Below are 26,987 nucleotides of genomic sequence, written 5' to 3'. Positions count from 1 at the left end.
CCATGGTGGCAGTTCTAATCAAAATGCCACATTCTTCTAAGAAAAAATATTTAAATTAAATATACAGACCATCAGTACAGTGTGTGGGAAGAGTTATAGGTCTTATCCTGGATACAAAGGCTAGAAATTTCACTCCTATTAACAACTCACAGAAGGGGTTCATCTCCCAAAAGGAACGTCAATTTGTTAAACATTCCAGAGACTTCCACACAGAAGAGATGGTGGAACAGAAGCAGGTCATGCGAAGGTGAAGGAAGTCACAGGGTCTTTACAATGCAGCAGACCTTTGGGGGCAAAACTCAGGAGCCCAGGTCACTCCTGGAAACCAGAAATAGAAATGTTCGTTATCTGTTGATCCATCTATGGAAAATTCCTCTGAAAAGTACTTCCCAGAGAACTCAAGGTTGGTGGAAGATGTAGATGTTTAAGGAAACAAAGCAGTTTAGACATCAGACTGCCATTAACTCACAGTAAACAAACCTTCTACCAGACATCTTCATCCTGTTCAGAATGGCACACGTCAGCTACACACAGGGCTCACAGATCATCGTGATGGAAACATAGACGGTCGTTCAGCTGAAGGCTGGGCATGAATGTAACGGGAAAGGGAGAATGGAGGGAGCCATGGAAATTATATCCATCTGCAAGTCAGTTACTGACGCTATCCCTGCCACCCTGTGTGAAGTTTACATAAGGGCACAGGCAGAGAAGAGAAAGCTAAACTTTAGAGGACGCTCCTTTTGAGTGACAGGAACATTAAGAGAATATTTGGAAGGGCATTATGACTTTTTCCTTTAAAATAATAACAAGTTTTCAAAATAATTGAATTCTGCTACATATCTTTATATAAACATTTGGCAATGACTCTGTGTAGTGACAACAGATCTGAAGGTCACGCAGAGGCCACAGCTTCAGCATTTTCTGATTCTCTGTGTCCTCCTGTCAGAGCTCCTTCATGACTCACTCAGGCCTGAAGAAATATTTCTACCCTGAAACTACCCTCAGGGGTCATCCATAGAATGGAAAGATGTCTTCACATGCTGGCACCACATAGCTCCCCCGAGAAGTTAGGCAGGGTCTCTTCATACTGGAGGGCTTGTATATAACTGAAGAAAGCAGACATTTAAATCTGAAGTCCTTTGTAGTCCTTATGTCCACCTGTCTCCAGCTGTGCTTCTCTCTCAGGCTGTAATGTGTGCTTGTGTGTGTGTGTGGGGGGGTGCTGACATTACAATATGGAAAATACTGGGGACTGGAGAGGGGCCTGTCTGGACTGAGTGTGTGGTGGCTGCAGTGCTGGTCTTGCCAAGTAAAAAGCATAAGTTGTAGGAATGTTGAGTGTGACTATGAAGATGAAAGGCACTTATAAATCATCTCTGACAGGGAGGAGGCATAGCTCAGGGGTAGAGCATTTGACTGCAGATCAAGAGGTCGTTGGTTCTAATACAGGTGCCCCCACCATAGTCTATTTGTTTATGTTTTCTCCCATGGAGTCATCACCTATGCTCAGTCCTATGTTTCCTCCTTTTATCACATTTATGCTCCTCAGCAGAGCTGGGAGCTACAGGTCAGCCCATCATGTGGATGGACGGCTGCCTCCCATCTCCTCCTACAAAATCCATGTCCTTCCTATTCTTATTAAATGTCTCCACTCCTGCATATATCGAGTTTCTCTGGTTCTGTTGGGCTCTTAAAGGTAAGGCAAGGACTACGGTGGAAAATTCTTTTATTTTATTTTATTTTTTATTTTTTTAAATTTATTTATTTCTTTATTCAAGATTTCTACCTCCTCCCCGCCACCGCCTCCCATTTCCCTCCCCCTCCCCCAACCAAGTCCCCCTCCCTCAGCAGCCCTAAGAGCAATCAGGGTTCCCTGCCCTGTGGGAAGTCCAAGGACCACCCACCTCCATCCAGGTTTAGTAAGTTGAGCATCCAAACTGCCTAGGCTCCCACAAAGCCAGTACATGCAGTAGGATTAAAAACCCATTGCCATTGTTCTTGAGTTTTCAGTAGTCCTCATTGTTCGCTATGTTCAGCGAGTCCGGTTTTATCCCATGCTTTTTGAGACCCAGGCCAGCTGGCCTTGGTGAGTTCCTGATAGAACATCCCCATTGTCTCAGTGTGTGGGTGCACTCCTCGCGGTCTTGTGGAAAATTCTTCTGGATTTTCCAGGCTCAGCATCCATACAGACTCCAGTGTCCAGGGAACAGAAAGGAAAGCCTAACCATAAATCATCTCCCTCCTTGTCATTCTGGACATGTTCAGAACTAAGTTCACCAGAACTAAGGAGACAAATACAAAATCAGCCTCTCTGTGGAGGGTGGACATGAGCTTCTTCCCATTCCATAGCCCTCTGCTCTCTTGTTTCATCTTCAAAGGCTAAAGCCCGGCTCAGCTGCTGTACCCGGGAGAGAGGGACCTGCAGTGTTACTGCTCCAGTGCCTGCTGGGCCCTGTGAGAACCTTGAGTGACAGCCCACTCTGTCTTCAGGGAAGGAGGAGAGGGTGATGGAGGCCTAGGTTGAAGGCTGTTGGCAGCTCAGGAGCTGACCCAGGAGAGCCTGGTGAAATGGGCTCAGGTCTGCAGACTGCTCCTCTAATTTCCTTGGCTGATGATGCTCATCAAGGATGGGCCAGTCCTGCTGCAGTGAGATCTCTGGTGAGGTCCGTGGTGGCTCCTATTGTCACCAAACCAGAGAGGATGGGACTATACAGAGTAGGTACTGTCTTCACCTACTACAGCACTGGAGAGAACTGGCCATGCTCCTCACCAGCTGCAGCACTCAGGAAAGTGGGCCCTGTACCTGTCCTGGACAGCACAGGAGGGTTGTCCCTATGGTGGGGGTACAGATGAGCCACCCATAAGGTGTGAAAGGAGAGCTAGCCCCACTATCTGCCATTCAGTGACATGGGTGAGGCAGAGATATCCCATTCACCCCTTGCACCTCTGTATTTATTCCAGGTAAGAAACCTGGTCCTGGGAGCACCAGAGTGGGAGAGCTGACCCTGACCCTCACTGGCTGCAGCACTCAGAAGAGTGAACGCTGCATACCTCACCAGGGCAACACAGTAGAGCTGTGTGTTCAGGGAAATCTCATCTTTGTAAGCATAGGAATATGGCCCCACCCCTCATCTGCCATGTGGTGGAGTGTGTGAGGGAGAGAAGACCTTACTCCACCTCTACCGCTCACTTCCTGTGGTGGGGAGGAGAGCTGACCCTGAGGTCATGATAGTTGGAGAATTGGAACTACACCTTAATGTGGCAGCAAAGTAGAGCTTGCCCCCTTGGCAGGCAGTACAGGTGAGCTGCCAAGGGGCATGAGAGCTGGAGAGCTGATCTGTCCCTCCCTTGTATGCCATGTGGTGGATTGGGTGAGGGAAGTATGCCCTCCCCCTTGCTGTCTTCAGCAGGCAGAAGAGCTGTCCTCCAGGGCATGAGATCTGAGGATCTGGCCCTGTCCTCCACTGACTGTAACAATTGAGGAAGCAGGTCATAAGCCTCACCTGGGAAAACAGTTTGGCTGTCCCTGATGGTGAGTACTGTGAGCCTGACCTGAGGGCATGAGAGCAGGAGAACAGGTCCTGCTTATTGCTGCCTGCTGCACTAGATTAGCTAACTGGGGCTATGCTGGAGAGCTGGTCCTCGAGATGTTGATGGACAGCTGAACCAGGGCTGTTCAACATCCACCTCATCTGTGAACTGCTGGAGACTGTGCAGAGGCCAGGTCTGCAGATCCAAAGCTACAGGATCTCCATGACACAGGACCACAACAGGATAACCAGGAGGAGTCCCACTGAGGACCAGTATTGGTAGGTCAGCAGGAGCAGAGGCCGAGTCAAACCAATGATTCATTTCAATAAACATGAGTAAAGATGTATGGAGTAAGATGTATACGGTGTGACTCATTGGGACACAATACAGCTTCCATGCTATGCTGTGATTCTCTTCTTTGCTTCCTTCCTTCCTTCCTTCCTTCCTTCCTTCCTTCCTTCCTTCCTTCCTTCCTTCCTTCCTTCCTTTCTGTTTTGGGGGTATACTTTTTAATTCATTTTGTTTTGTGGGGGAAGGTCTCAAGGGTAGAGGGCAGAGATTAGGGGATGGGGAAATGAGTGAGTGTGGAATTCAGGATATGAAATCCACAAAGAGGCAGTAAAAAGTCAAAACAACAACAACAACAACATAACCTAGCAAGAGAACTCCAAGGAAGAGTGGGAGGAGGATTGCGGAAGCCAGAATATTTGAGATCATCAGTATACAAGGCCCATAGAATCCACTACGTAGGGCTCATATGCGTTCACATATACTGGAGCAACCATCACAGAGCCTGCCTGGGTCTATGCTAAGGCCTCTGCCTGTATGATATGGTAGTTTAGCTGGGGTTTTTGTGGGACTCCTAACAGTGGGAGTAGGGGTGTCTCTGACTCTTTCCCCTGCACTTGAGATCCTTTCTCTCCTACTGGGTTGCCTCGTGCAGCCTTGATATGAGGGTTTGATCTTAGTCTGATTGCCTCATATTCAGTTGATATCCTTAAGAGTCCTGCTCTTTTCTGAAAGGAAACAGAGGTTCAGTGGGTCTGGGAGAACAGGGAGGTTAGGAGTACTAGGAAGAGTGGAGAAAGGAAAGGCTGCAGTCAGGAGCATTGTATGAGAGAAGAATAAAGAAACAAAGAGATGGACCTAGAGGGTTTCAGAGCTGAGGAAGGTGTCTCACCAGTCAGGTCTGGCTGCTTCTGGAAAGTAGGTCTGAGAGGACCTGTAATTTAACTTTATAGTCAGAATTTATCACCACACAGATGAAATGTATTAATTGGGTACACTGGTACCAGTGGGGGTATAGCTCAGGGGTAGAGCATTTGACTGCAGATCAAGAGGTCCCTGGTTCAAATCCAGGTGCCCCCTTACTTTTTTGGAATCTGGTTACTGCATCTTAGGCAGGAAGGTCATGAGATTAGAAAGTCTTCATTAGCTGAGGTTTCTGGAAGTAGAGCTTCAATGTGCCATTTACTTCTGTGGGTTTCATTCTCAGTTACATTATAATCACCCATGAACCCAAAGGCTGGAACCCCCAAAGTACATTAGTACAACGCACACAGCTGACCTCTGACCTGTGCTGAGTCCTCTCTACCTTCATGTTTTCCCCATCTCGATTCTTTCTCTCATCCTCATCTAACTGAATACTTAGTTTTAATTGTCAGTTTGACACAATGTAGAATCACCTTGGAAATGACGTCTCCATGAAGGATACAGTGTCTAGATCAGGTTGGTCTGTGTTCCTGTCAGTAGGGGATTGTCTTAATGGTTAAGTCCATTGATGCATGAGGACACAGCACTGTTCCCTAGGCAGGGATCCTGGACAGTGTGAGTGTAGAAAGTGAGCTCAGCACTAACGAGCATGCATGCATTCATTCTTCTCTGCTGTTAAGGGTAGATGTGATGTGACTAAGAGTGTAAAGTTCCTGCTGACTTGACCTCACTCAAATAAGTGACCGTATCTTGAAATTGTGAGCTAACAGAAACTCTTTTTTCCCTTACTTGCCTCCCGTGTTGGCATTTTATCATTTTATCCCGGGGTATGGCAGTTTCAGTAGAAAGAACCAGTATTTGTGTGTAGAACCATGTATGGGAGCTGGTACACAACTTGGGTGGGCAGTGGGCAATGACCCTAAAGACAAGGGTTAAAGAGCAAGGTGATTTTTCTGCCTTAACTGGAGAACTCCATTTGTTCAGCTCTGGAGACCCCAAATGTGGTGTTAAAGCACACAGCCTCCTGGAATCCAGGCTATTTTTTGGTTTGGTGCACATCCTATGGTAGCCATTCGCTGGCACTTCTATTAAATGATCATGATCTCTGGCATGGCAGACATGTTTCAAAATTTTAAGTTTCATTCCACAGAACAAAGTTCCAACAAAAGTTTCAAACTTCTTTTTTTTTGATTTTGTTTTTTTATTTTTATTTATTTTTTATTAATTAATTAATTTATTTAATCATTAAAGATTTCTGCCTCTTCCCCGCCTAATATTTATTTACTTTTTATGCATACAATATTCTGTCTGCATATATGCCTGCAGGCCAGAAGAGGGCACCAGACCTCATTACAGATGGTTGTGAGCCACCATGTGGTTGCTGGGAATTGAACTCAGGACCTTTGGAAGAGCAGGCAATGCTCTTAACCACTGAGCCATCTCTCCAGCGCTCAAACTTCTCATAAACAGCATTTGCTACAGAGCTTTGTGTGGGGTGAAGCAGAGCCTGACAGCTCTCGACTCCAAGTTGTACCATGGACAGCTTCAAGGCCTGCAGTCTTTCCTGAGAACACAGAAGAAGCATGTAGCCCCTCAGCACTCTACAGAGTCCACAGTTATTTCTTCAAAGTAACTAAGATTGCATAAAACCAAAAATGAAAACAATATCCAAATTACCACAATGTTGCTGGACAATAGTGGTGAACACCTTTCCTTTCAGCAGGAAGGGAAGCAGAGACAGGTGAATCTCTGTAGTTAGAGACCAGCCTGGTCTAAAGAGTTAGTTCCAGGACAGTCAGAGCTATTCCCAGACACCTTTTCTCGAAAGTCGAGAGAGAGAGAGAGAGAGAGAGAGAGAGAGAGAGAGAGAGAGAGAGAGAGAGAGAGAGAGAATGATCACAAGCTGTCTAGAGAGATGGCTCAGCAGGTATTAGCCCTTGCTCTGCACAACCCTGAAAATCTAGTGTGACACACAATACTAGGATTCCTAAGGAAATACAAAAGTTGGAGTCAGGAGAATCTTTCTGAAAGCTCATGGCTGGGGTACTTGGAGTATGTATCTCCGTTTCAAGCAATAAGATGGACTCTACTTCAAATAAACCAGAAGATGAGGTCTGACAGTTCTCATTGCCCTGCCTCTAGTTCTTGCTGGTCAACCTGACTCTATTTTCTGCCCGGCTACTTGCCAATCAGTGTTTATTTAAAATACAAGTGACAGGGTACAACCCATTGTCCCACAGCATGCCCAAATATATGTTTCATATTTTTTATTGGAATTTTTTATTTATCCTTGATGTTTAATCCATCATCTGGAACATTATGGTTTTTTTTCAAAGCAGGCATTGAATTTTTAAATTTTCCTGGTGATACATATTCTCCACTGTGACTGGAAATGATTGGACAGTGTTTGACCTGGGTTCCTGGGAGAGGTCCCCCAAGGCATTTCCTGATGGTATCATGTTGCCTTGTTTGTCTTTTTATGATCTACCTTCATTGATATAATGTTGGCACTTGTCATGTCTTTTACATGATCCAGAAGGTAGAGACCTTCTATTTTTGTCATTCCTAGAAGAGACCTTACTCCTTGGAATGCCTTGTCTACAATCCCTCCACAGATGTCATATTCTATCACAATTAAAGAATTTGGAATTTTGATGTCTCTTTATATGTTTGGAAATACTTTTTCTACTCAAGCTTCAGTATTATAGTAAAATGTCTGAATGTTGTTTGTATGCAGGGTCCATTCATCCATTCGTGCTGATCTAATCTTTAAAGGTTCAAGTATCATTTTGCATTCTAAATCGGCATTTTCAAAAGCCAGAGTTTAAATAAGTACCCGTCTAGCTTCTGAGTTGGTTACACGTTTTTATTCAGCCTTAGTTAATCTTTGTAAAAAGTCACTCAAGGGTTCTCTTCTGTCTTGTTTAACCCTAGTGCAGGATTCAATTATTTTTCCTAGTTCTTGAATCCTGTACCAAGCACTTAAGGCTGCTGTGTGGCATAGGTACAAGATCTGTTCATCATAAAAAGCTTGATCCTGTGGATCAGCATAAGTGTCCTTGCCAAGAATTTGATCTTGGGAGACCTCCAATCTTTTTGCTCTTCCCTATTGTTCTAAAATTTTTGCCTCTTCTCACTAGTAACATTTCCACAGTAGTTGTGGCCTGTCCTCCAGGATCGCTGAAACTAACTGAAGCCAGTTTTGTGGGGTAGCCTTATTGCTGGAAGCCTGTTTTCATCATCTCCCTAACAAATGGTGAATGTAATCCATAAGATACTAGTGCTTGCTTTATTTCCTTTAGATCATTCATACCTATAACTTTCCATTTACATTCTCTGAATCCTTTTGGTTATTTAGTATTGGGTGATTTGTCAGAGGTGATTATTGGATAAGTAGCTAAAACACTTGGTAAGTCATCTTTGACTCTGACATGACATGCGATGATATATCCTTTTCTTGTTACACCAACCCCTGCTCATCTATTCTGATAACTTCCTTAATCATTTCAAATATTTTTACCACTGTCTTTTGAAAAGCCTAAATCTCTTGACCTGTGAATATTTCTAATGATTTCATTGACTCATATACCTGCTGATCCTTATTCTGCATGATTCCAAGATATGAAGTTTTTCCATTAATGATAAGTTCCCATCCTTGGATATTATTTGTAATGGATGCAGAGTGCATTTCTGGAGAGATACTCTATCTGCTAAAGTATCGTAACATTTAACAGATTTTGATTGTCATTCTACAGTATGAATTCTTTCAGATGATTTGTCAGCACCCTTTGACATGGATAGAATTTTTCTGTCAAATTAATGTTATCCTATTCAATGGTATTGATTTTTTTCAGCTAACTTTTGTTTGAAAGTATAAATCCTGTCAGCTAGCTGCTCATTATTAGTCCATAAAGACTGTATTTTTTACAAAAGTGTCTCATTCTTAGCTCTGTTATCATAACATTTTTTATGAAATAATATAAAAATCAAAGCTAAGTCCCAATATCAAATAAATGGATATATCAGAAAAATCATAAACCCTTGCAATATATCATCCATAATATAAGAAAAAAAGTAATTAAATTCCTTTATGGGGATATTGTCTGCAATTATATAACTTTCAAATTTATTGATTTATTTAGTGATCAAATGAACTTACATTTGTTATGAGATTTTAGTAAATTGTTGTCTGGGAACACAAACCGGAAGTCCCCAAATGGCAGGGAAAGCAGCAAAGGGACAAAGTTTGCCCAACTCCAGGAAATTGCCAGGTCAGCATGCAGCTTGCCCACCAAAGGGGTAGTTCCATTGCAGTGTGGTTTTTGGCAAAAAATCATTTAGTTGATGATATCAGGCCAGGTGGGTGTTGGTGGGAGAGCTTCAGCCATGGACCTTTTGAGCTGGTCTCAGTAGTTGTGGGGTCAGAATCCATATGGGTGCCAAATGAAACATGATTTTAAAAACTCAGGAAGGTAAATTGGGGTTCAACCTGAAGATAAGAAAAGCAAAACAGTCAACCACTAGCTCTTACCTCTACCTCAGTCTGAAACGGTGATCCTGCCTCCTGGAATATCAGAATGAGACTGTGTTGAGAGCAATTTCCTCTAATTTTATAGTCCTCTCTAGGGCAGGATTTTTCTTGTTTTTTATTTTTTATTAAAAATTTTCACTTCCTCCCATTTCCTTCCCCCTCCCCCTACCTCTCCCTCTCCAGTCCAAAGAGCAGTCAGAGTTTCCTGCCCTGTGGGAAGTCCAAGGTCCACCTCCCACCATCCAGGTCTGGTAAGGTGAATATCCAAACATACTAGGCCCCCACAAAGCCAGTACATGCAGTAGAATCAAAACCCAGTGCCATTGTCCTTGGCTTCTTAGTCAGCCCTCATTGTCAGCCACATTCAGAGAGTCCGGTTTGATCACATGCTCCATCAGTCTCAGTCCAGATTGCCTTGGTGAGCTCCCATTAGATCAGCCCCACCGTCTCAGTGTGTGGACACACCTCTCGTGGTCCTGAATTCCTTGCTCATGTTCTCCCTCCTTCTGCTCCTCATTTGGACCTTGGGAGCTCAGTCCAATGCTCCAATGTGGGTCTCTGTCTCTATCTCCATTCATCGCCAGATGAAGGTTCTATGGTGATATGCAAGATATTCATCAGTATGGCTATAGTATAGGGCCAGTTCAGGCTCCCTCTCCTCAGCTGCCCAAGGAACAAGCTGGGGACATCTCCTTGGACACCTGGGAACCCCTTTAGAGTCAAGTCTCTTGCCAACCCTAAAATGGCTCCCTTAATTAAGATATATACTTCCCTGCTCCCATATCCACTGCTCCTCCATCCCAACTGTCCCATTCCCCCAAGCTCTCCCCATCCTCCCCTTCTCACTTCTCTCTCCCCATCTCTCCTTACCCCAACCCCACCCCCACCCCAGACTCCCAATTTTTGCCTGGCAATCTTGTCTACTTCTAATATCTAGGAGGATAACTATATGTTTTTCTTTGAGTTCACCTTAATTAGCTTCTCTAGAATCACAAATTATAGGTTCAATGTCCTTTATTTATGGATAGAATCCACTTATGAATACATACCATATTCATCTTTTGGAGTCTGGGTTACCTCACTCAGGATAGTGTTTTCTATTTCCATCCGTTTGCATGCAAAATTCAAGAAGTCATTGTTTTTTACCGCTGAGTAGTACTCTAATGTGTATATATTCCTCACTTTCTTTATCCATTCTTCTTCCATTGAGGGGCATTTAGGTTGTTTCCAGGTTCTGGCTATTACAAATAATTTTGAAAAAAGTTGAACAAATGCTTTTGTAGTATGATAGGGCATCTCTTGGGTATATTCTCAAGAGTGTTATTGCTGGATCCTGGGGTAGGTTGATCCCAAATTTCCTGAGAAACCACCACACTGATTTCCAGAGTGATTGCACAAGTTTGCATTCCCACCAGCAATGGATGAGTGTTCCCCTTATTCCACATCCTCACTTGGTGTTTTTAATTTTAACCATTCTGACAGGAGTAAGATGGTGTCTCAAAGTTGTTTTGATTTGCATTTTCCTGATCGTTAAGGAGGTTGAGCATGGTCTTGTGTCTTTTGGCCATTAGAACTTCTTCTGTTGAGAATTCTCTGTTCAGTTCAGTGCCCCATTTTCTAATTGGGTTGAATAGCATTTTAAAGTCTAGTTTCTTGAATTCTTTATATATTTTGGAGATCAGATCTTTGTCTGGTGCGGGGTTAGTGAAGATCTTCTCCCAATCACTAGGTTGCCTCTTTGTCTTAATGAGTGTCCTTTGCTTTACAGAAGCTTCTCAGTTTTCGGAGGTCCCATTTATTCAATGTTGCCCTTATTGTCTGTGCTACTGGGGTTATATGTAGAAAGTGGTCTCCTGTGTCTAGGGCAGGATTAAAGGCATGCACAACTGTCATTAAAGGCATGCACCACTCAGTTTCTGTGGCAACTAGTGTGGCTACTAGGATTGAAGGTGCGTGTCATTATAGCTACTGAGATTAACGGTGTGTGTTACCATAATCTGATCTGTAAGGCTGACCAGTGGGAATGTTTTACTCTTAGATCTTCAGGAAGTGTTTATTTATTAAAATACAAATAAAGTATCACTACATTGTACTTCACAGAGTCCAATGCTGGGTAAGACAATTTGTAAAGCACCTTCCAGCTCAACTAAAATTAGTCAACAGGGAGGAAGCTTCCTGGTCAGTATCAACTTGGGTCCCTACCCTCTGTGACTAATATGTGTAGTGTATTCAGCAACAGGGATTTTTCAGCAAGTTCTGGTGAGCAATACAGAGCAATGGCGATAGTCTGAATTGTCCTGGAGGGTCTCTGGAATCCCAAACTTAAATTGGAATTGTACACAGGGAATGATGCTCATCTGAGAATCCATAGATTTCCAAATAAAACATCTATTTCCAGGCATGGGATACATCCCTTTTAGTTGTTGGTCACAGGTGTCCTGAAAACCCCAAAGATGTTTGTGGGTTTTTTTTTTTTTTTTGGTTTTTCGAGACAGGGTTTCTCTGTGGCTTTGGAGCCTGTCCTGGAACTAGCTCTGTAGACCAGGCTGGTCTCGAACTCACAGAGATCCGCCTGCCTCTGCCTCCCAAGTGCTGGGATTAAAGGTGTGCGCCACCATCGCCCGGCTCCAAAAATGTTTCTTATTTTCTTCTAGGGTTAAGAACTTTTAGTGTCATTTCATCTGAATTTTAATAATAAAGCTTGCCTGAAAATAGAAAAGTAAAACAGCCACACTGGCCAGCCTTCCAGACCAGGCAGCAATGACACCCACCTTTAATCCCAATAGCCAAACTGGCACACAACTTTAATCCCACTACTTGCCCTAGCCTGGCATAGAATCCAGGCAGTAGTGGTTCAAACCCTTAATCCCAGACTGGAGAGAATCATAGAATAGGAGGAAACAGTTCTCAGGTTCAGTCTCATTCTGAGGCTTCCTGGAGGCTGGATCAACATTTTCAGAATGAGTTTGAGGTAACAGACAGTATTGGGTCTTTTATTTTCTGATCTTCAGGTTGAACCACAATTTCTGTCTCTAAGTTTTATTAGTTGTGCTTCAAGAACTGGTGTTGGAAGGTTAACTACCATGACAATTTCAGTCCTGTGTGTCTCACCTGCTCCTTGTGGCCTAGGTTTTTAAGATCTTCCTGAAGGCAAAGGTGTAAATCACAAACACCAGTTTGGAATTATGATTAATAAAATGGTTATTTATTTAAAAGGGAAAAAACTTACAGATTACCATCACAGACAACAGCCCTCTGCGCAATCAGGAAGGGAGTCTAGTCGCCAGAAGCGGAGCAGGAAGTAAGTGAGAGCGAGGAGGGAAGTGGCACCTTTTTTAAAGGGACAGAGACCACGCCCCAATGGGCTGGTATCTCAGCGGCTATTGGCTGGAGGAGCGGAAGGACCTCCCGCAACATCTTCCCTCTGGCCTTAGATTTCTTTGACATTTGTCATTGAATTCACATGTCATCCACTGTATCGAGTACTTGTTAAAACCTGATGCAACCCCACATCTTCCTTTCTGGGAACTTTTCTTGTATTCTGTCAATCCATCATTTCTAGTTTCTGATCACTGTGCTAATGCTTTGGGTAAAGTGTGGACTCAGAGTCGTGAGTGTTTGGGTCCTTGGGTGAGAGTTCTCTGAAGAGGATAAGTCATCCAAACATAAGACATGAAATTACTCTGTATTATGGGGCTCAGCGAGAGAGAGAGAGAGAGAGGTTCTGGAGTTTATTAAAGAACTTGCACCTAATGGAGACCTTTTATCTACACTGAGGTCCTCCCCAAGGTGAATGTAGTTGGTTAACTACCAAAATCATATTTAAGCAAGGGGGCACCTGGATTTGAACCAGGGACCTCTTGATCTGCAGTCAAATGCTCTACCCCTGAGCTATACCCCCACTTATAGGAAAGGGAATGTATCATTAGCACCTCTTCAACTTTGGCACCACATCTAGGCTTTCTATATGTTCAAGATCTATTGGTTCCTTCCTTAAGTCAGCCCTCCACTTCCTCCTCTCCAGCATTAGTTGATGGAGGAAGGTCATTGGCTAATAAAGAAACTGCCTTGGCCCATTTGATTGGCCAGCCTTTAGGTGGGTGGAGTAAACAAAACAGAATTCTGGGAGAAAGAAGCCGAGTGAGTGAGTCGCCATGATTCTCCTACTCCAGACAGATGCAGGTTAAGATCTTCCCTGGTAAGCCAGCTCATGGTGCTACACGGAATATTAGAAATGGGTTAGATCAATATGTAAGAGCTAGCCAATAAGAGGCCGGAACTAATGGGCCAGGCAGTGTTTAAAAGAATACAGTTTCCGTGTAATTATTTGGGGGCATAAGCTAGCCATGCGGGCGGCCGGGTGCCGGGGACGCAGCCCCGCCGCTCGTATTACAACAATTAGTCAGCCCATTTCAATGCCCTCTCTCTTAAGTATGTTAAAGACTTCAGCTCTGGCCCTGGAAAGTACTCTTAACTCGTATTTCCCTTAAGTGGCCAAGGCAAGAAGTGATGGTTCTGAGTTTTCAATGGTGCAAATCTTTTGCCTGGAAAGAATTTTCCCTGTTCGCTAAGATATGAGGAGGATGCCTATTATTTTATACCATCATTTATTCACTCAACAAACACCAAGGCACTTTCTATGTTGTGGTTACTATCAGCCATGTTGAGGACACAAAGAGCTGTCAGTCATTTTCGTCTTCCTCAGAGTTTTAGTCTCATTTGGAGACAAATGTGGTCGAAGTCTTTCCTTAGAAGTAGCAGGAATCAAAGCACAGGCTGGGGGAATCATCATGTAAAAAGGTCTCTTTCTGGGGGCTCAGGAGGGACTTCCCAAGGGGCTGGCTCTGGAAAGTTGCCAGAGGAGGAATCCTGCTCCTCACCTTCATAGGACTCCTCTATGCTGACTCCCTGCAGTGAAGGAGCCTTTCAGAGCCTGGGAGGTCAGCCTGTGTCACCCATGAGTGTGACCTGCATGGGTGCACAGTGAGTCCTTTCCTTGTTCCTTTCAGGAACAAGAGCAGAACACAGAGCACAGGGGAACACAGTACATTTGTTGCTTCTGTGTTAACCAGTATCAGATTTGGTCTCTTGTATCTAAAAGAGACATAGGAAGGGGGCACCCGGATTTGAACCGGGGACCTCTTGATCTGCAGTCAAATGCTCTACCCCTGAGCTATGCCCCCATCTGTGTCATGTATATCTAATAAACATCTTTGAACCTGTATGGCCACTCTCTGACGTGTACTTGCTAGTACTCTGTTATTATCTACTTCATCTTGTGAGTCCCAGCCCTCAGCCAACTGTAATCCTGTCTGCCACCTCCTCATGCCAACACCTTCCTATCCTAGTTCACAGCTGTGACGAAGATGTTAGTCTGGTGTTCAACTTCTTTATATATTGACAAGCATTCATGGTGCTGTAATGTACTCCACACAGCACTAGAGGAGAAAGGTAATCATCAGATACAAACCCTGTGACCTATTACAGCCACCTGCCTACAAGACGTATAAGTCCAATAACGACATGAATGTTATGGGAATAACCACATCTTTTAATTTATAATTTTTATTAGTTTTTTTATGAGTCAGTTTCTCAGTGTGGTGCATGCGGTCGTGGAACTTGCTCTTAGACCAGGCTGGCCTCAAACTCAGAGACCCATTGATTCTGGTGCCAGTGCTGGGATTAAAAATGTGCTCTCACCATAACCACAACTTTTCAAAAAAATTGGACCTAAGGACAATTCCATGCAATGGGACACATATCTGATCTTGCTAACAGGGGCATGAACCTGAGACTAGCTTGGATATGGGCCTTTGAATGAAATCTACTAATTTTCTGCTAAGGAGCATAGCGATACCCCGTCTCCTAATGGCATACTGCTGTACCCATAGGTAGTGCTTTACTCAGTCCCCACCATGGAAGCTTCTCTTTGCAGGGGATGGAAATTAGCACAGAGACACAACTGGATAAGGTACACGTAGTGAGAGATGTTGGCACTCTCGGTCACAATTGGATGCCTTCATCAATCCCCTCCACTCAATTCTCAGGGTTCTATGCTGAAGAGGAGGCAGGAAGATTGTAAGCGCCACAGGTGATGGATGACTCAAGGGAACAGTGTCATCCACGCTGTATTCTGTTTTGTCCTCTTGATTCTTCCATTGTAGATCTGCATGAGAGTGATCAGTAATAACCACGTGACAGTCAACACTAAGCTGTCCTGGAATCTCCTCTGCCAGCAACATCAGTCCAAGACTCTTCACTTTAGCCTCTGGCAGAATTTTGGTCAAGGGCAACAAACGGCCACATTCTTTGCCAAAATATGAGAGTACTAATGTTTCTCCTCTCATAAGCTGTTTGATCTGAACCTCTACAACCACATTGCTCTGAGAACTACCATTTTCCTAGTTCCTGTTAGCATGCCCCATTAAGCTCCACTTTCAGCATCCAAATACTTTTCTAATCCAAATTCCCTCATCTTCCGGAATCCTCTAACAGGCAGCATGGTCAGGTCTGTTATAGCAATAACTCAGGTCCTGATATCAATTTCTCACTTAGTGTTCTGTGTTATCACTGTTTCACAAACTATGTTACTATACTGTTCTGTTCTCATGAAGTCACACCATGGTCATGGGAACCTATAAAGCATTTATTGGGAACATCTTAATGTTTTAGATAGTCAGTGCATGATCATCAAGGTGGGAAGCGTGGTGGGAGGCAGCATGGCACTGTAGCAGTAACTGACAGTTTACACGTGATCCACAAGCAGAGAGCAGAGAGCAGAGAGCAGAGAGCAGGACTGGGCCTGATTTGTAACCACAAAGCCCCTCCATGTGGACACCTTCTCCAAGAAGGTCACACCTCCTAATCCTTCCTAAACAGTTCATCGAGTAGGGTCCAAACATTTAAATATAAGATTCCATGGTGGCAGTTCTAATCAAAATGCCACATTTTTCTAAGAAAAAATATTTAAATTAAATATACAGACCATCAGTACAGTGTGTGGGAAGAGTTATAGGTCTTATCCTGGATGCAAAGTCTAGAAATTTCACTCCTATTAACAACTCACAGGAGGGGTCCATCTCACAAGAAGAATATCAATTTGTTAAACATCCAGAACTTGGCATCTGGGAAAGAGAGACTTGCACACAAAAGAGATGGTGGAACAGAAGTAGGTCATGGTGAAGGTGAAGGAAGTCACAGGGTCTTTACAGTGCAGCAGACCTTTGGGGTCAAAGGCTCTGGAGCCCAGGTCACTCCTGGAAACCAGAAATAGAAATATTCAATGTTTGTTGATCTATGTATGGAAAATTCCTCTGAAAAGTACTTCCCAGAGAACTCAAGGTTGGTGGAAGATGTAGATGTTTAAGGAAACAAAGCAGTTTAGACATCAGACTGCCATTAACTCACAGTAAACAAACCTTCTACCAGACATCCTCATCCTGTTCAGAATGGCACACGTCAGCTACACACAGGGCTCACAGATCATCGTGATGGAAACACAGACGGTCGTCCAGCTGAAGGCTGGGCATGAATGTAACGGGAAAGGGAGAATGGAGGAAGCCATGGAAATTATACTCCATCTGCAAGTCAGTTACTGACGCTATCCCTGCCACCCTGTGTGAAGTTTACATAAGGGCACAGGCAGAGAAGAGACAGCTAAACTTTAGAGGACGGCTCCTTTTGAGTGACAGGAACATTAAGAGAATATTTGGAAGGGCATTATGACTTTTTCCTTTAAAATAATAACAAGTTTTCCATATAATTGAATTGTGTCACATATTTTTATCTAGACATTTGGCAATGACTTTGTGTAGTGACAACAGATCTGAAGGTCACGCAGAGGCCACAGCTTCAGCATCCCTGACTCCCTGTGTCCTCCTGTCAGAGCTCCTTGAGGACTCACTCAGGCCTGAAGAGATATTTCTACCCTGAAACTACCCCCAGAGGCCATCCATAGAATGAAAAGTTGCTTTCACATTCTGATACCACATAGCTCCCCCGAGAAGTTAGGCAGGGTCTCTTCATACTGAAGAGCTTGTATATACCTTAAGAAATCAAACATTCAAATCTGAAGTCCTTTGTAGTCCTTATGTCCACCTGTCTCCAGCTGTGCTTCTCTCTCAGGCTGTAATGTGTGTTTCTGTGTGTGTGTGTGGGGGTGCTGACATTACAACATGGGAAATACCGGGGACTGGAGAGGGGCCTGTCTGGGCTGAGTTTGTGGTGGCAGCAGTGCTGGTCTTGCCAAGTAAAAAGCATAAGTTGTAGGAATATTGAGTGTGACTACGAAGATGAAAGGCACTTATAAATCATCTCTGACAGGGAGGGGGCATCGCTCAGGGGCAGAGCATTTGACTGCAGATTAAGAGGTCATTGGTTCTAATACAGGTACCCCCAGCATAGTCTGTTTATGTTCTTACCCATGGAGTCATCACCTATGCTCAGTCCTGTGTTTCCTCCTTTTATCACATTTGTCTCTTCAGCAGAGCTGGGGGATACAGGTCAGCCCATCATGTGGATGGATGGCTGCCTCCCATCTCCTCCTACAAGCTCCATGTCCTTCCTATTCTTATTAAATGTCTTCATTCCTGCATATATCGAGGTTCTCTGGTTCTGTTGGGCTCTTAAAGGGAAGGCAAGGTCAATGGTGGAAAATTTTTCTGGATTTTCCAGGCTCAGCATCCATACAGACATCCAGGGAACAGAAAGGAAAGCCTAACCATAAATCATCTCCCTCCTTGGCTTTCTGGTGAACATGTGTCCAGAACTTAGGAGATAAATACCAAAAGTGGCCTTTTGTAGAGGGAGAACATTACCAACACGTGCTTCTTCCCATTCCACAGCCCTCTGCTCTCTTGCTTCATCCTCACAGGCTAAAACCTGGCTCTGCTGTGTACCAGGGAGAGAGGGACCCTGCACACCTCACCTTTCAGCACAGTAGAGCTAAACCTGTTGGTGAGTGGTGGTGCAGGGGATCCCAAACTAACAAACCATCATGGGAGATATGACTCCATCTCTCATCTGCCATATGGTGGAATGTGTGAGGGAGAGAAGACCTTCCTCCACCCCTGTTCCTCACTTCCTGTGGTGGGTAGGAGAGCTGATCATGATGTCTTGAGAGTTGGAGAATTGGAACTACACCTCAATTGGTCATCAGGGTAGAACTGACCCTCTTGGTGGGCAGTACAGATGAACTGCCAAGGGACATGAGAGCTGGAGAGCTGACCTGTCCCTCCCATGTATGCCTCCCCCTTGCTGTCTTCAGCAGGCAGAAGAGCTGTCCTCCAGGGCATGAGATCTGAGGATCTGGCCCTGTCCCCCACTGACTGTAACAATTGAGAGAGCAGGTCATAAGCCTCTCCTGGGAAAACAGTTTGGCTGTCCCTGATGGTGAGTACTGTGAGCCTGACCTGAGGGCATGAGAGCAGAACAGGTCCTTTTGCTTTCTGCCTGTTGCTCTGGGTGAGCTATGTTGGAGAACTGGTCCTCGAGATGATGATGGACAGCTGAACCAGGGCTATAAGTTATCCCACCTCATCTGTGAACTGCTGGAGACTGTGAAGAGGCCAGGTCTGCAGATCCAAAGCTACAGGATCTCCATGACACAGGACCACAACAGGATACCCAGGAGGAGTCCCAGGGAGGGTCTAGTATTCATAGGATAGCAGAAGCCAGAGGCCCTGAGTCAGACCAATGATTCATTTCAATAAACACAAGTAAAGATGTGTAGACTAAGAGGTATACGGTGTGACTCACTGGGACACAATACAGCTTCCAAACTTTGCTGTGATTTTCTTCTTTGCTTTCTTTTCTTTCTTTCTTTCTTTCTTTCTTTCTTTCTTTCTTTCTTTCTTTCTTTCTTTCTTTCTTTCTTTTTTGGGGGTATACTTTTAAATTCATTTTGTTTTGTGGCAGAAGGTCTCAAGGGTAGAGGGCCGAGATGGGGGGATGGGGAAATGGGTGAATGTGGAATTCAGGATATGAAATCCACAAAGAGGCAGTAAAAAGTCAAAACAACAACAACAACAACAACAACAACATAACCCAGCAAGAGCCAAACATTAGGTGGTGCTCAGAGAACTCCAAGGAAGAGTGGGAGGAGGACTGCGGAAGCCAGAATATTTGAGATCATCAGTATACAAGGCCCATAGAATCCACTACGTAGGGCTCATATGCGTTCACATATACTGGAGCAACCATCACAGAGCCTGCCTGGGTCTATGCTAAGGCCTCTGCCTGTATGATATGGTAGTTTAGCTGGGGTTTTTGTGGGACTCCTAACAGTGGGAGCAGGGGTGTCTCTGACTCTTTCCCCTGCACTTGAGATCCTTTCTCTCCTACTGGGTTGCCTCGTGCAGCCTTGATATGAGGGTTTGATCTTAGTCTGATTGCCTCATTATTCCATATTCAGTTGATATCCTCAAGAATCCTGCTCTTTTCTGAAAGGAAACAGAGGTTCAGTGGGTCTGGGAGAACAGGGAGGTTAGGAGTACTAGGAAGAGTGGAGAAAGGGCAGGCTGCAGTCAGGAGCATTGTATGAGAGAAGAATAAAGAAACAAAGAGATGGACCTAGAGGGCTTCAGAGCTGAGGAAGGTGTCTCACCAGTCAGGTCTGGCTGCTTCTGGAAAGTAGGTCTGAGAGGACCTGTAATTTAACTTTATAGTCAGAATTTATCACCACACAGATGAAATGTATTAACTGGGTACACTAGTGCCAGTGGGGGTATAGCTCAGGGGTAGAGCATTTGACTGCAGATCAAGAGGTCCCTGGTTCAAATCCAGGTGCCCCCTTACTTTTTTGGAATCTGGTTACTGCATCTTAGGAAAGAAGGTCATGAGATTAGAAAGTCTTTATTACCTGAGGTTTCTGGAAGCAGAGCTTCAATGTGCCATTCATTTACTTCTGTGGGTTCCATTCTCAGCCACATTATAATCACCCACGAACCCAAAGGCTGGAACCCCCAAAGTACATTAGTACCATTCACTCAGCTGACCTCTGACCTGTGCTGAGTCCTCTCTACCTTCTTGTTTTCCCCATCTGGATTCTTTCTCTCATCCTCAATGGGATAGTAAGTTTTAATTGTCAATATGACACACTGTAGAATCACCTTGGAAATGAAGTCTCCATGAAGGATACAGTGTCTAGATCAGGTTGGCCTGTGTTCCTGTCAGTAGGGGATTGTCTTGATGATTAAGTCAGTTGATGCATGAAGACACAGCACTGTTCCCTAGGCAGGGATCCTGGACAGTGTGAGTGCAGAGAGTGAGCTCAGCACTAATGAGCATGCATGCATTCATTCTTCTCTGCTGTTAAGGGTGATGTGACTAAGTGTGTAAAGTTTCTGCTGACTTGACCTCACTGAAATAAGTGACTGTATCCTGAAATTGTGAGCTAAAACAATCCCTTTCTTCCTTTACTTGCCTCTTGTCTGGGCATTTTATCATTTCATCCCAGGCCATTGTAGTTTCAGTAGAAAGAACCAGTATTTGCATGTAGAACCATGTACAGAAGCCAGAATATTTGAGATCATTGGTATACAAGGCCCATAGAATCAACTACAGAGCACTCATAGGGGCTCACAGATACTGGAGCAACCATCACAGAGCCTGCCTGGGTCTATGCTAAGGTCTCTGCCTATATGATATGGTAATTTAGCTGGGGCCATGCATGTGGAACCATCTATGGAAGCTGGCACCACAACTGGGGTGGGCGGTGGGCAATGACCCTAAAGATAGCCATTAAAGACTGCTGTTCTGTCTTTTCTGGAGAACTCCACTTATTTCTCCCAAGCTGAGGAATGGGGACCTCAAATGTGGTGTTAAAACACACAGCCTCCTGGATTCCAGACTGGTTTTTGGTCTGGTGAGCATCCAATGTGGCCATTGGTTAGCACCTCTTAATGATCAGAATCTGTGGAGTGGCAGCCATGTTTCAGCACTTTAAGTTTCATTCCATGGAACAAAGTATCAACCAAAGTTTGGAACTTCACATAAACTGCATTTGCTACAGCGCCTTGTGAAGGGCCAAGCAGAGCCTGAAGTGCTGTAGCTCTAGGTTGTAACAGGGACAGCTCCACAGCATGCAGTCTTTGCTGGAGACACAGGAGCATGCAGACCCCCAGTACTGGGCAAAGGCCTCAGCTATTTATTCAGAGTGACTTAGATTGCATAAAACCAGAAATGAAAACAACAATCAAATTATAACAATGTTGCCATATAGTGGTGGCATGTGCCTTCAATCCCAGCACCCGGGATGGTAGAAGCAGGTAGATCTCTTTGATTTAGATGCCAGCCTGGTTTACAAAGTTAATTCCAATTCAGTCAGAGCTACAACGAGAGAGAGAGAGAGAGAGAGAGAGAGAGAGAGAGAGAGAGAGAGAGAGAGAGAGAGAGAGAGAGGGAATATGATCACAATGTGAGATGGATCAGCAGGCATTAGCATTTGCCATACAAGCTTGAGAATGTGAATTTGGACATAAACCCATCTACAAATCCTGAAGAAGCCAGATGTGGAGGCACATATATGTAATCCTAATATTCATAAGGAAAGATGGAAATTGGAGTCAGGAGAACCTTTCTGAAAACTCATGACTGATGAACTTGGAGTATGTATCTCAGTTTCAAGCAATAAGAAGGACTCTACTTCAAATAAAGCAGAAGGTGAGGTCTGATGCCCCAGTGATGTGGGATTCCCCTCTGTATGCTGTGAGCACCATTGGTTAATAAAGATTCCTCTTTGGGCTTATTGCAATTGCAGAATAGGGCAAGGCAGGAATTCCAAGCAGAATGAGGAGGAGAGAGTAGGGGGAGTCAAAGAGATGCCATGTAGCTACTGGAGGAGAAAGACATTGGATCTTTATCCAATAAGCCACAGCCACAGCCACGTGGTGATACATAGATTAATAGAAATGGGTTAATTTAAGATATAAGAGTTTGCCAGGAATATGCCTAAGCTAATAGGTCAAGCAGTGTTTTAACTAATATAGTTTCTGTGTGATTATTTTGAGTCTTGACAGCCAGGAATGAACAAGCAGCCTCTGACTACAAAATGGTGTGCCAACATGGAGCTGACTACACCCACATAAAACCTGAGAAATCTTAGAAAGTAATTCTAGACACAAAAGAACAGAGTTAAGCATGACTTCTCGGTAGCTGGCATTTGTTTTCCAGATGGGCTCTGCTGGTGGTAAGCAGAGGTGCTGCAACTCCCTTAAAGAAAAGATTTACTGACTCAACATAAGAAATGGTGGCTTCCTAGTTTGGGCAGCACGAACTCTGACTCTTTTAGGAGGCCAAGCATTTGAGTGGGGTTTGTGGGCAGCATGATGCAAATTGCTTGGTAGCAGCACATATGAACTGGTTACCAGAGTTGAGGTGGTAAGGACAGCTCCTACCCAGCAGTCTCAGAGGCAGTGAATGGATCTGCCATGTTGGACTCTGTGGAATCAAAAGGCAAAGCTGCGATAGTCCTAGCCATGCCAGCTTAGCATTTAAAATAAAAAGCACTCCTGGTCAAAAATAGTTACAGATACACACAGAATAAAGACAAACCCAGATGGAAAAGACCTTTAAATGGATCACAGTGTTGGAAAGATGTTTGTAGACTTGAAAGAGAGCAGAACAAGAATATAGACACTTATAAAAAGAAGTGAAGTCTTTAAGGAGACAGTAAAAGTAATATAAAAGAGTACAAACAGCCATAGATTAAGAGAGTAAGGAAAAATAAGCCACGTAAAGATGGAATATACACAGAGAGTCTGCATAATGCAAAAATTATTGTGTTTTCTTTGAGTTTTTTGACTACAGAGAGACATTTGATTCTGGGGGCTGCTAAGATAGAGCAACACACACATATATATACATATATACGTATACATATATATGTATATATATATATACATATATATGTATTTTGACTTGAAAATTTGGGTCTAAGGATATGATGCTTTGGAAAAGAGGTTCTGCTTTTGTTCACATAGAGGATGAGAACCTATGGATTCCTTCCAGACTAATGTGGTTTGATGCACCAAAATCCCCTGAATGGTGCCCCCGAACCCCAAAATTACTTCACAACAAAAATCAGAAAGCAGTTTGGAGAAAATGACACCCAAATTCCCTGATTGTTTATAAATGTTTGTTTACATTTAAAGGGGGATATGCTGTACATCCCTATAAGTTGTTGGTGAGAGGTGCCATGGAACCCCAAACATGTTTCTTATTTTCTTCTAGTGTTAAGAATTTGTAGTAGCATTTCATTTGTATTTTAATAAATAAAGCTTGCCTGAAGATCAGAAAAGTAAAACAGCCACACTGGACGGCCTTACAGACAGGCAGCGATGACACTCACTTTATTCCCAGTAGCCACTATGATACACACCTTTAATCTTAGTATCCACACTGGTTTTAGATAGAAACCAGGCAATAGTGGAGAGATTGCCCATAATCCTATACTGGAGAGAATTATAAGAAAGGATGAGACAGTTCTCAGGGTTAGCCTATTTCTGATGTTTCCTGGAGACAGGATCAACATTTTCAGACTGAGTTCAAAGCCAGTGGTGGGCTGCTTTTATTTTCTGGTCTTCAGTTTGAACCCCAATTTCTGCCTCTAGTTTTTGTTAGCTGTGCTTCAAGAACTGGTGTTGGAAGGTTAACTACCACGATGATTTCAGTCCTGTGTGAATCACCTGCTCCTTGTGGCCTAGGTTTGTAAGATCTTCCCTCTGGCCTTAGATTTCTTTGACATTTGTCATTCAGTTCACATGTCTTCCACTGTGTCGAGTACTTGTTAAAACCTGATGCAATCCCACATCTTCCTTTCTGGGAACTTTTCTTGTATTCTGTCAATCCATCATTTCTAGTTTCTGATCACTGTGCTAATGTGGGTAAAGTGTGGACTCAGAGTTGTGAGTGTTTGGGTCCTTGGGTGAGAGTTCTCTGAAGAGGATAAGTCATCCCCATGTAAGACATGAAATTACCCTGCATTATGCGTCTCAGCAAGAGAGAGAGGTTCTGGAGTTTATTAAAGAATCCGCACCTAATGGAGACCTTTTATCTACACTGAGGTCCTCCCCAAGGTGAATGTGGTTGGTTAACTGCCAAAATCATATTTAAGCAAGGGGGCACCTGGATTTGAACCAGGGACCTCTTGATCTGCAGTCAAATGCTCTACCCCTGAGCTATGCCTCCACTTATAGGGAAGGAACATGCCATTGTTACCTCTTCAATCTTGGCAACACACCTAGGCTTCCCATATGTTCAGGATCTACTGGTTCCTCCTTTAGATCTTGACCTGGCAAGATTTTCACTTAAGTCAGCTCTGCACTTCCCCCTCCACTTCCCCCTCCACTTCCCCCTGCACTTCCTCCTCCACTTCCTCCTCCTCCACTTCCCCCTCCACTTCCCCCTCCACTTCCCCCTCCACTTCCTCCTCCACTTCCCCCTCCACTTCCCCCTCCACTTCCTCCTCCACTTCCCCCTCCACTTCCCCCTCCACTTCCCCCTCCACTTCCCCCTCCACTTCCTCCTCCACTTCCCCCTCCGCTTCCCCCTCCACTTCCTCCTCTCCAGCATTAGCCAGCCATTTCAATGCCCTCTCTCTCCAATGTGTTAAAGACTTCAGCTTTGGCCCTGGAAAGGACTCTTAACTCGTATTTTCCTTAAGTCTACTCCTAATTTCCCTTAAGTGGCCAATGCAAGAGGTGATGGCTCTGAGTTTTCAATGGCCCAAATCCTTTGCCTGGAAAGAATTTTATCTGTTATCTAAGATATGAGGAGGGTGCCCTTTATTTTATACCATCATTTATTCAGTCAACAAACACCATGGAGCTTCCTTTGTTGTGATCACTATCAGCCATGTTGAGGACACAAAGAGATGTTAGTGATTTTTCTTTTCCTTAAAGTCTTAGTCTCAAATGGAGACAAATCTATGATCCAAGTCTTTCCTCAGAAGTAGCAGGAATCAAAGCACAGGCTGGGGGGGATCATCATGTAAAAAGAGCCCTTTCTGGGAGCTCAGAGGGGACTTCCCAAGGGACTGACTCTAGAAGTTGCCAAAGGAAGAATCCTGCTCCTCACCTTCATAGGACTCCTCTGTGCTGACTCCCTGCAGCGATGGAGCCTTCCAGATCCTTGGAGGTCAGCCTGCATCACAATGTGAGTGCTACCTGGAATGGTCTCTGTAGGGGAAAGGGACAACGGGAGTAGTTGACCAACCAATCACTGAACCCAGAGCCAGTCAATGAAACACACCCTGGATCTGAGACCTGAGCCAGGGAAAAGAAATGTCTTTATCCTTGAAACCAGGACCAAAGAAACATGTCCCCTCTGAAATCAGTGCTAAAGAAACACACCTTGCCCCCAGAATCAGAGCCAGTTAAAGAAATATGCCATGGACATAAGATTAGCGTCAAAAGGCTAAAAAGGATCAGTGAAAGAAATACAGTTTGGCCATGAAATCAGAGCCATCTCTGCCCTTGACCAACTAAACTAACCAATCCCTGAGCAGGGAAAAACTAACCAACAACTTCTCCCTGGAAAACTCTGCTCCTAAGAAGCCCTATATAAGCCTCTCTGCCTGTTCCGTTAAGGGCATCCATTTATCCCTCCCTGGCAGAGGCAGTCAGTCTCTTGGGCTCCTCCTCCCAAATAAATCTCTTTCTCAAAAGAGTCTTGGGTAACAATATTCATTTACCAGTGCAGAATAGAAGTAGCAGAGTGCCAGCAAAAGATGTAACACCTTGGGCCAGAGAAAAAGCAGATAGCTCAGCAAGGATGTTCTGTTGTGATAACAGAGCAGAGTTCAGTTGTAGTGGCTCTCCAGGAGAAGAGCAGGATTGGTAATTCCTGAGGGAACACAATCCCCACTGCAACCCAGCTTCAGGAAGCCTGGCTTCCCAGTAGTCAGGACACCAGTCCTCCCGAACTGAGCTGTCCTATTGCAGCTCTAAGTATAACCTAGTTTCCCGATAAGTCAGGATATCCCTGCAACTCCAGACCTGTAACGCATTTCCTTACAGTTTCACTGAGAGTCCTGTACTAGCTCCTTCCAGAGAATAGAACAAGGACTAGACCTGAGCAGAACACAGAGCACAGGGGAACACAGTACATTTGTTGCCTCTGTGTTAACCAATATCAGATTTGGTCTCTTGTCTCTAAAAGAGACATAGGAAGGGGGCACCCGGATTTGAACCGGGGACCTCTTGATCTGCAGTCAAATGCTCTACCCCTGAGCTATGCCCCCATCTGCTTATGTATATCTAATAAACATCTCTGAACCTGTATGGTCACTCCCTGACATGTGTACTTCCTAGTACTCTGTTATTATCTGCTTTCTCCTATGAGTCCCAGCCCTGAGCCAACTGCACTCCTGTCTGTCACCTCCTCATGCCAGCGCCCTCCTGTCCTAGTTCACAGCTGTGACGGAAGCACCAATGCATGGAAGCCTGCATTCAGCTCATCCCACTCACCCACTTATAAAGCAAATTTCAAAGGCTAGGTCTTAAACAATTGATGGAGAGAAAACCATTTTCTTTAAGGGTGTGGCTTGTGGTATGCCAATAGTATTCCAGTGGATGGCTCCACACCCAGAAGCATGTGATAGCACAAATCAGAAGACCTGAACCTGGGGTGTAAAGGTTGGATGTACAGGGTTGGGGGAGGAGTTAAAAGAGGGAGCTGAAGGTGAATTGATCAAAATACACTATATGGAATTATC

The 26,987-nt window shown here is 44.3% G+C and overlaps 6 non-coding genes across 6 annotated transcripts; 2 read left to right on the top strand and 4 right to left on the bottom strand.

Annotated features, from left to right (window-relative positions):
- Window positions 1-4,827: 4,827 nt before the first annotated feature.
- On the top strand, window positions 4,828-4,899 carry Trnac-gca (transfer RNA cysteine (anticodon GCA)). Its single transcript has one exon. It is a non-coding gene; the product is annotated as a tRNA-Cys (tRNA).
- An 8,204-nt stretch (window positions 4,900-13,103) lies between these two features.
- Trnac-gca (transfer RNA cysteine (anticodon GCA)) lies at window positions 13,104-13,175 on the bottom strand. Its single transcript has one exon. It is a non-coding gene; the product is annotated as a tRNA-Cys (tRNA).
- Window positions 13,176-14,385: 1,210 nt separating this feature from the next.
- Trnac-gca (transfer RNA cysteine (anticodon GCA)) lies at window positions 14,386-14,457 on the bottom strand. The gene has a single exon. It is a non-coding gene; the product is annotated as a tRNA-Cys (tRNA).
- A 5,536-nt stretch (window positions 14,458-19,993) lies between these two features.
- On the top strand, window positions 19,994-20,065 carry Trnac-gca (transfer RNA cysteine (anticodon GCA)). The gene has a single exon. It is a non-coding gene; the product is annotated as a tRNA-Cys (tRNA).
- A 4,323-nt stretch (window positions 20,066-24,388) lies between these two features.
- On the bottom strand, window positions 24,389-24,460 carry Trnac-gca (transfer RNA cysteine (anticodon GCA)). The gene has a single exon. It is a non-coding gene; the product is annotated as a tRNA-Cys (tRNA).
- A 1,981-nt stretch (window positions 24,461-26,441) lies between these two features.
- Window positions 26,442-26,513, bottom strand: Trnac-gca (transfer RNA cysteine (anticodon GCA)). The gene has a single exon. It is a non-coding gene; the product is annotated as a tRNA-Cys (tRNA).
- Between the last annotated feature and the right edge of the window lie 474 nt (window positions 26,514-26,987).

Source organism: Chionomys nivalis, chromosome 1, assembly GCF_950005125.1.
Source record: "Chionomys nivalis chromosome 1, mChiNiv1.1, whole genome shotgun sequence".
Classification (NCBI taxonomy): Eukaryota; Metazoa; Chordata; class Mammalia; order Rodentia; family Cricetidae; genus Chionomys; species Chionomys nivalis.
The sequence above is the reverse complement of the archived record's forward strand: the minus strand, read 5'-3'. Positions and strand labels throughout refer to the sequence as shown.